Source organism: Schistocerca cancellata, chromosome 1 (genome assembly GCF_023864275.1).
Source record: "Schistocerca cancellata isolate TAMUIC-IGC-003103 chromosome 1, iqSchCanc2.1, whole genome shotgun sequence".
Lineage (NCBI taxonomy): Eukaryota > Metazoa > Arthropoda > Insecta > Orthoptera > Acrididae > Schistocerca > Schistocerca cancellata.
Genome location: NC_064626.1, coordinates 216,282,634 through 216,295,580, shown reverse-complemented (window position 1 = coordinate 216,295,580; position 12,947 = coordinate 216,282,634). Strand labels below are relative to the sequence as shown.

The following is a 12,947-nucleotide window of genomic DNA, read 5'->3' as shown; positions in this document are numbered from 1 at the left end:
CACTACTCTTGATGAAATGTGGTATCGTGCTGAAGTTGCATGGGCAGCTGTACCTGTACACGCCATCGAAGCCCTGTTTGACTCAATGCCCAGGCATATCAAGGCCGCTATTACGGCCAGAGGTGGTTTTTCTGCACCTATGCACCCAAATTGCATGAAAATCTCAGTTCTAGTATAATATATTTGTCCAATGAATACCCGTTTATCATCTGCATTTCTTCTTGGTGTAGCAATTTTAATGGCCAGTAGTGTATATTGAATGGCTGACACACATCGAAGCTAAATTTGAAAGTAAACTGTGTAAGTGTTCTTTCTGGGAAACTCAATCTATTGCATAGAAAATTTTTATTCAGAAATTTTAACTTATTTTCTGTAAATGTATTATATACTTACTCGTATTTGTCTTATTAATCTGAATGTTGTTTTCGGTTAGATGAATTCATTTGTAATTGGTCTGCATGGAGCCATATTTATGTACCCATGAAGTTAATTTTCTGTAAACTGTGTTGTTGCACGTCATTACATTATATACTGTAAATGATTTCTACAACGAGTAATTAACTTACTCGAACATTTTAACCAGGCAACTGTCATCAGCTGTTAGATATACATAAATAATTATGACAAGCAGCTTCATGTTAGTATACCTCAATTAGACCAGTTTCGAACTTAGACCTCCATTGCTTTCATTGTGTCAACAAGAAAAACACTGAAATTACAAGGTTTCACCAGTACTGTTACGGAATACAAAGGAGGGAAAGTATCAAGATGGCAGTCAAGATTTACATCGCTATAAGAAGGGCGGACCACCAATAGCAATGTAATGATTTCGCAAGGCCCAGAAGAGACATTTCGGAACACGGACACTGCTGCATAATCTTCTGCAAAATAACACTTAATTAATAACGACGTATCACATGTGCGTGGGTGGTCTCTGTCAGCTGTGATGGATTGCTGTTCTTTGTCGGCTCCCGCGGTCCTTGCTGAGATACGGCTAATCCTCTGTCGCGTGAACCGTTCAGTGGAGTATATTAGCGGATCTCCAGCGAGCTTACAGGGCTTAGGCGTAGACAGTGAAGGTCCACGCTGGAGTGATGGCTCTGCTGTCGTCGCTGTTGTGCATGGTGCTCGCTCTGGCCGCGTCGACCGCCCAGGAGGCGGAAGAGCCGCTCCAGTGGTGGCAGACAGGCATCATCTACCAGATCTACCCCAGGTCCTTCAGGGACAGCGACGGGGACGGCGTGGGCGACCTCAAAGGTGAGTCACGAGAACTAACTATCTGGCGGCGAAAGCGTTCTACGGGACAAGAAGTAACACCATACCTTGAGTATGTACACTACTAGCCATTAAAATTGCTACACCAAGAAGAAATGCAGATGATAAACGGGTATTCGTTGGACAAATATATTATACTATAACTGACATGTGATTACATTTTCACGCAATTTGAGTGCATAGATCCTGAGAAATCAGTACCCAGAACAACCACCTCTGGCCGTAATAAAGGCCTTGATACGCCTGGGCATTGAGTCAAACAGAGCTTGGATGGCGAGTACAAGTACAGCTGCCCATGCAGCTTCAGCACGATACCACATTTCATCAGGAGTAGTGACTGGCCTATTGTGACGAGTCAGTTGCTCGGCCACCATTGACCAGACGTTTTCAGTTGCTGAGAGATCTGGAGACTGTACTGGCCAGGGCAACAGTCGAACATTTTCTGTATCCAGAAAGCCCCGTACAGGACCTGCAACATGCAGTCGTGCATTATCCTGCTGAAATGTAGGGTTTCGCAGGAATCGAATGAAGGGTAGAGCCACGGGTCGTAACACATCTGATATGTAACGTCCATTGTTCGAAGTGCCGTCAATGCGCACAAGAGGTGACCGAGGCGTGTTAGCAATGGCACCCCATACCATCACCCCGCGTGATACGCCAGTATGGCGATGACGAATACACGCTTCCAATGTGCGTTCACCGCGATGTCGCCAAACACGGATGCGACCATCATGATGCTGTAAACAGAACCTGGATTCATCCGAAAAAAAAAGACGTTTTGCCACTCGTGCACCCAGGTTGAATACACCATCGCAGGCGCTCCTGTCTGTGATGCAGCGTCAAGGATAACCGCAGCCATGGTCTCCGAGCTGATAGTCCATGCTGCTGCAAACGTCGTCGAACTGTTCGTTCAGATGGTTGTTGTCTTGCAAACGTCCCCATCTGTTGACTCCGGGATCGAGGCGTGGCTGCGCGATCCGTTACAGCCATGCGGATAAGATGGCTGTCATCTCGACTGCTAGTGATACGAGGCCGTTGGGATCCAGCATGGCGTTTCGTATTACCCTCCTGAACACACCGATTCCATATTCTGCTAACAGTCATTGAATCTCGACGAACGCGAGAAGCAATGTCGCGATACGATAAACCGCAATCGCGGCAGGCTACAATCCGACCTTTATCAAAGTCACAAACGTGATGGTACGCATTTCTCCTCCTTACACGAGGCATTACAACAACGTTTCACCAGGCAACCCCGGTCAACTGCTGTTTGTGTATGAGAAATCAGTTGGAAACTTTCCTCGTGTCAGCACGTTGTAGGTGTCGCCACCGGCGTGAGCCTTGTGTGAATGATCTGAAAAGCTAATCATTTGCATATCACAGCATCTTCTTCCTGTCAGTTCAATTTCGCGTCTGTAGCACGTCTTCTTCTTGGTGTAGCAATTTTTAATGGCCAGGAGTGTAGAAGTCTCCTTCCATTTTCTCAGTGTAACATCAAATGCGAACGCACAGTTTACACCGCCTCACAAAAATTGAAGCATTCATTGGGGGAGTAGGAGACGTAATTGAGTTAAATTTAATTGGTTAAATTAGTGAAATTTGCAAAGTACTTGGAACTATGACCCAACACCAGAATGACTTTGTACCCCCTCTGACATAGTTTCATGCGTGATTCGGTTGAAAATGGTGTCATATAGCCATTGTATTTTGTCCTGAGGCAAGCGAGCCTCGGTTGTAATTATTCCTTGAAATCCTATTTACAGGCACTGGGACAGAGTTAACGTCCGAAATGGTCACAGACTTGTTCTGTCGGGGATGTATCAGAGTATCTTGCTGGCCGCATGATTATCTCAACATCACGCAGACATTTGATAGACATACCTTTCATGTGCGGAGCATTGTCCTGTTGAAAAGTGGCACCACGATAATAGCGCATGAGTGGTAACACATGAGAACGCCTGATGTCAGTGAAGTATCGTTGTGCCGTCAGAGTTCCCTCAACCACTACTGACCGAGACCTGAACTCATTCCTGATGGCGCCAGGATTAACACCACTGTGGCTCTCCAAAACATTGTTCGGAATGCACCTGTGTGCAGAACGCCACCATACTAGCCGTCCATGATCAACCGGCGTATTGCAGAACCGCTATGCGTCTATGAACACAACGCGACACCATTCATGAGTAGCGTATGCGTCCCGATCATGGTACCACTCAAGATACAGCCGTTTGTGTCGGGGTGTTAACGGCAGCCTACGCATGTGACTGTAATTCTTTAGGACGTCTGCTATTAGTCTCCGATCAATGGCGCAGGACGACTCAAACTGTCGCAGGTAGTCCGTTACTCATTGTCGGATGACAGGCACTGACGTGAAGTTACATAACTGCCTATTATGTGTATGTGTGCGACGTTACATAAACATCCAACCGGGTCTTCTGGGTGCTTCGCTTCTTTTGTTAGCCTAAGTGTCGTCATGCACATTTTCACTGATGTTTTGGCAGATATTTGCAGTTCCGTTTTTGTAGACGGAATCGGCCCAGACAAATACTCTTCTTATGTTTCATCTGACGTCCAGTGATAGCGGGAAACGCCGCTTTATATTAAATTTCAGCCTCCAGTTGCATAAGCAAACAAACTTTACCTAGGTTTCGGCTATAATAATTTAACCTTCTTCAGAATGTTTGCTACATTGTTATAGCCGAAACCTAATTAAAATTTTTTTGCTTATGCAACTGGAGGCTGAAATTTAATATAATTACATTTTACAGTTGCTCACTCTGCTGCACCATGCTAAAAATATTCAAACTCCGCTTTTTTTTCGCGTTTCAATGAAATCTCTGTTCGGTAGAGCGGTCTCAAATTAGTCTAGCATTATATTACATTTAGCGACGCGTAATGTAAAAGCTGAAGAATAAGCAGTATCCTAGCAACGACTCAGCAGCGACCCAGCGGTAAGACATAACTCGGGGCAGGAACAAGTTGGGCAAGGACTGCTGTTGGAGTACAGGTTATTCTTCGTGTTTTACAGTCCCTGTTAATAAGCACTATAAAGCTAATATTGCACTAGACTAATCTGGGACAGCTTTGGCGAATAGGTGCGTAAAATTGCTCTCTAAAAATAATATTGTTTGTAACTGGAGACAAACCACGCTTCCCATTGACACCGGGAGTCGCATTAAAGATGTGGTAAGCAATCTTTATTTGCAATGACTCCAGACACACATTAAAAAATAAATTGCAAATACATGCCGAAATACAGGAGGAAATGCACCTGCTCATGCTTATGAGAGACACCTGGCATACAGGGTGAAGAGAAATTCATGCACTCGGACTTAGCAGCGCGATTCCTCACATACTAGCAACGCAAAAATCTCTGTCACAAAATTTCGTCCTTCGCCTCTTTCAGACAGTAAATGGAATTTAAAGATTGGAAATCTGTTAACACTGTAATGACATGTACGGTAACTACCTCTGTCAGCAGGCAGAGCAGCGCTTTGTAGTTGGTGCGGTGGACAACGTTTTGGATTAGCATGCACAAGTTTGAAGGTTCGATTCGGGTTTGAGGCATATTTGCTTTTCTTTGCTAAAAGTAGTCTGCGTGGTACGGTACCTGGCGTTTTAATCATCATACAGCGATCATAGTGGGTCTTACACAAAATATTTGCAGCTGCGTACTACGAACTCAGAATTGTAAGTATAATCACTTTTATTGGTCAGCTTTCGTGGAAGCCTTTTGCACGTCGTGGACGCTTATTGTTTCGCACCACTGCATATACTAGATTCCAAACCTGTTTTCTGTGCGCCTTCCCCCAATGGTCCCATCGAAATTATTTGCAACGAACGTTGCTAGCTATACTGCTGACGTAGGGCGATAACGAAATTTAATGGACCCGAGCGTGGCAACAATAATAGTTGGTATTCACTTATGGGAGCATTAGGGGAGGTTACACGCAAAACAAGTTTGAAATCAAGTATACTCCTGGAAATGGAAAAAAGAACACATTGACACCGGTGTGTCAGACCCACCATACTTGCTCCGGACACTGCGAGAGGGCTGTACAAGCAATGATCACACGCACGGCACAGCGGACACACCAGGAACCGCGGTGTTGGCCGTCGAATGGCGCTACCTGCGCAGCATTTGTGCACCGCCGCCGTCACTGTCAGCCAGTTTGCCGTGGCATACGGAACTCCATCGCAGTCTTTAACACTGGTAGCATGCCGCAACAGCGTGGACGTGAACCGTATGTGCACTTGACGGACTTTGAGCGAGGGCGTATAGTGGGCATGCGCGAGGCCGGGTGGACGTACCGCCGAATTGCTCAACACGTGGGGCGTGAGGTCTCCACAGTACATCGATGTTGTCGCCAGTGGTCGGCGGAAGGTGCACGTGCCCGTCGACCTGGGACCGGACCGCAGCGACGCACGGATGCACGCCGAGACCGTAGGATCCTACGCAGTGCCGTAGGGGACCGCACCGCCACTTCCCAGCAAATTAGGGACACTGTTGCTCCTGGGGTATCGGCGAGGACCATTCGCAACCGTCTCCATGAAGCTGGGCTACGGTCCCGCGCTCCGTTAGGCCGTCTTCCGCTCACGCCCCAACATCGTGCAGCCCGCCTCCAGTGGTGTCGCGACAGGCGTGAATGGAGGGACGTATGGAGACGTGTCGTCTTCAGCGATGAGAGTCGCTTCTGCCTTGGTGCCAATGATGGTCGTATGCGTGTTTGGCGCCGTGCAGGTGAGCGCCACAATCAGGACTGCATACGACCGAGGCACACAGGGCCAACACCCGGCATCATGGTGTGGGGAGCGATCTGCTACACTGGCCGTACACCACTGGTGATCGTCGAGGGGACACTGAATAGTGCACGGTACATCCAAACCGTCATCGAACCCATCGTTCTACCATTCCTAGACCGGCAAGGGAACTTGCTGTTCCAACAGGACAATGCACGTCCGCATGTATCCCGTGCCACCCAACGTGCTCTAGAAGGTGTAAGTCAACTACCCTGGCCAGCAAGATCTCCGGATCTGTCCCCCATTGAGCATGTTTGGGACTGGATGAAGCGTCGTCTCACGCGGTCTGCACGTCCAGCACGAACGCTGGTCCAACTGAGGCGCCAGGTGGAAATGGCATGGCAAGCCGTTCCACAGGACTACACCCAGCATCTCTACGATCGTCTCCATGGGAGAATAGCAGCCTGCATTGCTGCGAAAGGTGGATATACACTGTACTAGTGCCGACATTGTGCATGCTCTGTTGCCTGTGTCTATGTGCCCGTGGTTCTGTCAGTGTGATCATGTGATGTATCTGACACCAGGAATGTGTCAATAAAGTTTCCCCTTCCTGGGACAATGAATTCACGGTGTTCTTATTTCAATTTCCAGGAGTGTAGATGCAGTGGCGCAAAACAATACGCGTGCACGATGTGCAAAAGACTGCTTTGAAAGCTGACGACTGAGAACGATTGTACTTCCATTTTTGTATTCAGAGTACTTAAATGAAAATGTTTTGTAGCAGACCCACTGTAATTGCTGTATGACGGTTAAAACGCATGGTACAGTACCACGCAGACTAAATTCAGCAAATAAATACAAATCAGCCTCAACCCAGAATCGAACCCTCGACCTCCTGCATACTAACCCAAAAAGCTATCAACTGCACAATTTACACAGAACTCCTGCTGTATGTTGAGAGAGTTAAATAACGTACATTTGATTACAGTGTTGCCAGATCTCAAATCTGTAACGTCCATTTACTGCCAGAAATACAGCATGTGATCAAAACTATCCGGATACATGGCTGGAAATGACTTACAAGTTCGCGGCGCACTCCATCGGTAATGCTGGAATTCAGTATGGTGTTGGCCCATCCTTAGCCTTGATGTCGGCTCCCACTCTCCCAGGTGCTGGAAGGTTTTTTGGGGAATGGCAGCCCATTCTTCACGGAGTGCTGCAATGAGGAAAGGTATCGATTTCGGTCGGTGAGGCCTGGCACGAAGTCGGCGTCCCAAAACATCCCAAAGATGTTCTGTAGGATTCAGGTCAGGACTCTGTGCAGGCCAGTCCATTACAAGAATGTTATTGTCGTGTAACCACTCCGCCACAGGCCGTGCATTATGAACATGTCCTCAACCAGATTGAAAGATGCAATCGCCATCCCCTAATCGATTTCAATAGTGGGAAGCAAGAATGTGATTAAAACATCAGTGTGGGCTTGTGCTGTCATAGTGCTACGTAAAACATCAAGTGTTGAAAACCCCCTCCATGAAAACCACGACCACACAATAACACCACCACCTCCAAATTTTACTGTTGGCACTACACACGCTGGCAGATGACGTTCACCAAGCATTCGTGTTACCTACACCCTGGCATCGGATCGCCATGCTGTGTAGCGTGATTCGTCACTCCACACAACGCTTTTTCACTGCTCAATCGTTCAATGTTTACGCTCCTTATACCAAGCGAGGCGTCGTTTGGCATTTACCGGAGCGATGTGTGGCTTTTGAGCAGCCGCTCCACCATGAAATCCAAGTTTTCTCACCTCCCGCCTAACTGTCATAGTACTTGAAGCGGATCCTTATGCAGTTTGGAATTCCTATGTAATGGTCTGGATAGATGTCTGCCTATTACACATTACGACCCTCTTCAAGTGTCGGCGTGTACGCTTTTGTGCTGTACGTGTCCCTTCACGTTTCCACTTCACTATCACATCTCGAACTGAGCTTGGATGACGCACACCATTACGTCATTTCACGCTGCTTCAGTTCTATTGCAGGGTTAATCAATCGCAGTGGTCGACTGGTGGCGAGCTGGCATCTCTGCAACCTTCGACTAGATATTTCAGTGAGACAGAAAACTGCAGATTGTGCTGGTCAACAGCCGAACACACGATGTAACGAGGTAGGACGGGACAGCGGGGTAATGCCACCACCACCACCTAAAGAGAGGGCCTCGGCGCACGTGACGTCACGCACAGTTGTCCAGCCTTGGCGAGGCGCTGCGTCGACAGATTCGAGGCGCACGATCTTCAGTCTTTCTCAAACAATTTTACAGAATCTATCAGGAAAAAAATTAATTTCCACGGTTCTTGTGGCTTCATCTGTTAGCTTCATGGGGAACTGCCCCTCGTTTCGTTAACAGTCATAGTTATTGTGAAATTTCATATATAGGTAACAAAGCCGAAAACACAGCAACGAAAAATAATAGTAATTATGAATTTGCATTTGGTGCACGTTACACCATGTTTATGAAATGTAACTAACTTCTTGAAATTTTTTAAACTTGGGAGAGGATCATTATCTGTCTCCAGTCTCGAGAAAATGGATTTTATGTACCACCTTCACTTCCAATCGTTTGAATGAAATTTTCGTAAGTCCCTCATATCTCGTAAACCGTTCGAGATATCAAAAGGAGATTTTGGCATATGATAGACGCAAAGAGGTGAAAATTTTCCCACATGTTAACGTACGGAACTTTATCTATGGCGATGTAGCAGAAGCTACAGATTTTATTTTTTCAAACGAATGCTGCAATTTTTAAGAGTCATCGACGGTACTGAAAAGAGAACTGGCAAGTATGAAAAACATGAAATTTCTTCTCTTATGTTACTGTAAACCGACAGAATGAGACTTTCCTTAAGATATTAACCTCTATGGTTACCAATTGTTTGTTTAATACGACGTTGTTTCAGAATTAAGCCATAATAGGTACTGCAGCATGCGTTTGTGCAAATTATACTGTGTTTTCCAAAAGAAGTAACATTAAACCTATCAACAAAAGAAATGTAGCCGTTACTCATATTTAATGATATTTCATCAAACGAGAATAGGGTAACATTTGAGATAAAAATAATCCGCCAGTTCTGTTGCAATTTTAGTGGAATTGTGTACCCCATCGTATTTTTAATAGTGAACTTCAGGAACTGAAATTAACAAGGGATTTTCTTCGTTTCTTTCATCTGAGAAATATGAAAATAATTCACAGTAAATTGTGTATCATTTTTTCGTTCTCATCCCCATTCAGAATGAAGTAGTGAATGTCTTCACCTTAATTTCTTTAGTTCTGTTAATGAAAAATTATATAATTTTGGAATCTATTTTCACCTTAATGACTTGTCTCAATTGGCTCATAAAGTAATGACTATTATGTTTTGGTAACCTTGTTAACCACAGGTAAAAAGGCATAAAATTTGTTAATTCTGATAGAAAAACTCTGCCTTTTTTTGCTGCGGACTAGAACTGACCGCATAAAAATCTTTTCTAACTCTGAAGCTGTGAACAAAGTGACGACTAGCAGAACATTGCCACATATTCGTCAAAGTCTCGTCCACTGATAAATAAAGAGATATTTGTAGTAAGAAGATTCAGTCCAACATTCCGTACGTGAAGAGGAGTGGAAGGCTGGTAGGCTATTTGCTGTAATTTTTCATATGTGACAGATAACTGAAGTGTAGAAAGAAAAACTTGTGGTAAGTTTTATTGTGTCTGTTTACAGTAACATAATAAAAGAAATTTCATGTTTTTCATACTAACAAATTCTTTTCATTAGCTGTCAACGACTGGTTTGAAAAAAAATAAAACTGTAGCTTCTGGTATATTGTCGTAGATAAAATTCCGTATGTTAGTGATATGGCATAGTACTCTCCTCTTTTCAAGCTGTCATTTGCCAAAATCTGGGTTAGATATCACCGAAGATTTGCTGGATATGAGGGATCTTATGAATATTTATTTTTAATGATCGCAAATGATTCATTTTCTCGAGACTAGGGGCAGATATTGATCCACTTCCAAATTTAAAGAAAAATTGAAGTAGTTACCCACGCTTCATACACAATAACTGTGGTCTACTACACCAAAGCAAGCACGCCACGGCCTTCTCTTTAGGTGGTAGCGGAAATATGTGGTCTTCCGTTATCTTGTAGAAAGATAACGTCACATAGACTTGGAAAATAGCGCGCAGCCAACAGCCTTGACATGTCGTAAATATATACTTACTGTCGAAATTGCTAACTACGCAAACCCAGTGGGATAAATTGCTAAATACGCAAACCCAGTGGTATCCCATAGCATCATACGAGTTGCTAGTCGATGACGAATGAAATCAGGCAACCTTTATCCTCCACACACGTGTACATCCAACATGATCATGATGTTTTATTCAGTACCAGCATTGGTGTCAATAGACGATAAGGTACCATACTTGTGTCCATTACTGTCGATGGGCACTCTACTGTCGGCGAGTCTGTTTGCTGCTGCCTCATGGGAAGCCCGAAGTGTGCTCATAGTCCGTGATGCTCCAGAAATCGTCGTACTGTCCATGTGGATACTTTTCATGCTGCAAACTAACCCATTTTCTGACTCGAGGTACGTGAGATGGACGTACTGTCTTGTACAGCCGAGTGAACAATGTCTCTCCTGTCACACGGTATCATCGATTCCATATTTGCATAACAGTTGTGAGATACCGACCAAAGTGAGTAGCAGTGCCGCACAGTGATATATCACAGTCTCCATAGACCACAAACCTGTCGCTGTCGAATTCCGACACGTGATGCTGGAGGTTTCTCCTTCTTACACAAAGCATAACTCGACCTTCTCCCAAACGACCAACATTCAGATGCAATCTCCGAATGTGAAACTCGCTGCGTAATGTTTCATTGTATACAGAAGTAGATGGCATTAATGGCATTACTACTGCTAAATCCTACGTGTGTTTAAGATGTTTACCGTTACCCATGAAGTTAATTAAGAGGCAGACACGCCTTTAAGAAAATATCTGAAATAATTGTGGACAACGGAATGACTAATAAGGAGAATTTATCGCTCCATCTGCGGATCCTAAGGTGGAGAAGTGCATAGTATCAAATTTGATGTTAATGGGAGGTGTTGATAGGAACAAGTTTTAAATGAACACATTAATTAATTCAACTGAAAACACACGTTAATCGCGTCTGACTATGAAAGCAGTTCAACTGATATTACAAAATGTGTCCTAGAGAATTATACAAAGTAAACCTGCTGGTTTTCAGCGTTACTTGAACGTAAATCTCAACATTCGTTATAGACACAACTGACATTCTACAGTTACTATCTTCTATTCCTACGAATGCTGTGACTGCTCACCTTACGGTTGGATTGACGAATGCGTGCATTTCCTAAAGCACTATCAGGCTTGAGAAATAACTGTAAAGATTTGAGTAAATGCGGACCAAAGGTTGTCCGATGACATCGGCATGGCACGTGCAGAAATACGCTGGTGTGTCCAAGTCTGTGTAGTATAGGGTGAGTGTAGTGCTGTCGCGAACACGAACTCTGCACCCTGATTGGCTGCAATGACGCACACCACATCTGTGCCTCCCCATCTCTGGAAGAACTCTTTGATCCCTCCACATCTCTGTCCCACAACCAATTCTCTGTGTTTTAACTGAATCACGCAGCCTCCTCTTTTGTTCCTACCAAGTAGGACATGCCTGCCAATCGCTGAATAAGTACAGTCAGTCAGCCAATAGCGTAATTCCTGCTAAAATTCCAATAACTTTCCAATCCGCCCTTTTTTCTCAAAAAACTATTGCTTCTGCCTCGGCTTTGGGACATCACAAACAAACAGGAAAAGCTCCAAGCTAACATTGGTAAACTTTCTTCCCTGGCCTCGGAGTAGCCCCAAGGCTGGAAGTGGGTCAGAAATGCACCATACCTCGCAACCTCTGGAGCTCGCCCGGTGAGGTGACTATCGTTGAGGCAACACCTTAGATTGCCTATTTGTGCATATGTCAGACGCGCTTTTTTCACTACAATGGACAGTGCTGTACTTGTCCAGATCAAGAGCTCTGGAATGTTCGCATACATTCAAAATAGTAGAGAAAAAAATGACCTGCACCACGTTAAATGTACGTAATTAAGATTTCAATTTAGTTGGAAATCAGTATGTACAATCGTTGTACTCCAATCCACTTTTATAAACATTACTGTCGTATTCTACCTGCTCATTATCGTCTCATATTAAATGAAGAGGGACATGCCAGATGGCTTGCTGCTTTTCACTATTACCTACTTAGCGGAGTTGCACTAAAATGGTGTGTGTGTGAGTGTGTGTGTTTGCGCGCGCGCGCACGCGTGTGTGTGTGTCTGTGTGTGTGTGTGTGTGTGTGTGTGTGTGTGTGTGTCTCACCGACGAAGGCTGTGGCCGAAAGCTTTATATGAGTGTCTTTTATTTGTGCTCGTCTGCAACTTGACGTGTCTTCTTTATGGTAAATAACAATCTGTCTTTTCCTGCATTGAGCCGGCCGGTGTGGCCGAGCGGTTCTAGGCGCTACAGTCTGGAACCGCGCGACCGCTACGGTCGCAAGCTCGAATCCTGCCTCGGGCATGGATGTGTGTGATGTCCTTAGGTTAGTTAGGTTTAAGTAGATCTAAGTTCTAGGGGACTGATGGCCACAGAAGTTAGGTCCCATAGTGCTCAGAGCCATTTGAGCCATTTTCCTGCATTGTCCATATTCCTCCTGGAGTTTCCATGTAGTACGCTTATCATCAATTTAAAGTTTGTTGCTTACCATCTGCATGGTATTACAATTATAAAGCCTGGCACTGTACGTCACTGTTGGCATTTCAAATACACGTAGCACGCAATACTTCCAAATCGCCCTCGTAATTCACTGGCTGTGTGTC

The 12,947-nt window shown here is 44.9% G+C and overlaps 1 pseudogene; it reads left to right on the top strand.

The window, feature by feature from the left end:
• Nucleotides 1–1,094: 1,094 nt before the first annotated feature.
• The window catches only part of LOC126165132 (maltase A1-like), a 103,495-nt pseudogene continuing 91,642 nt past the window's right edge, over nt 1,095–12,947 (top strand).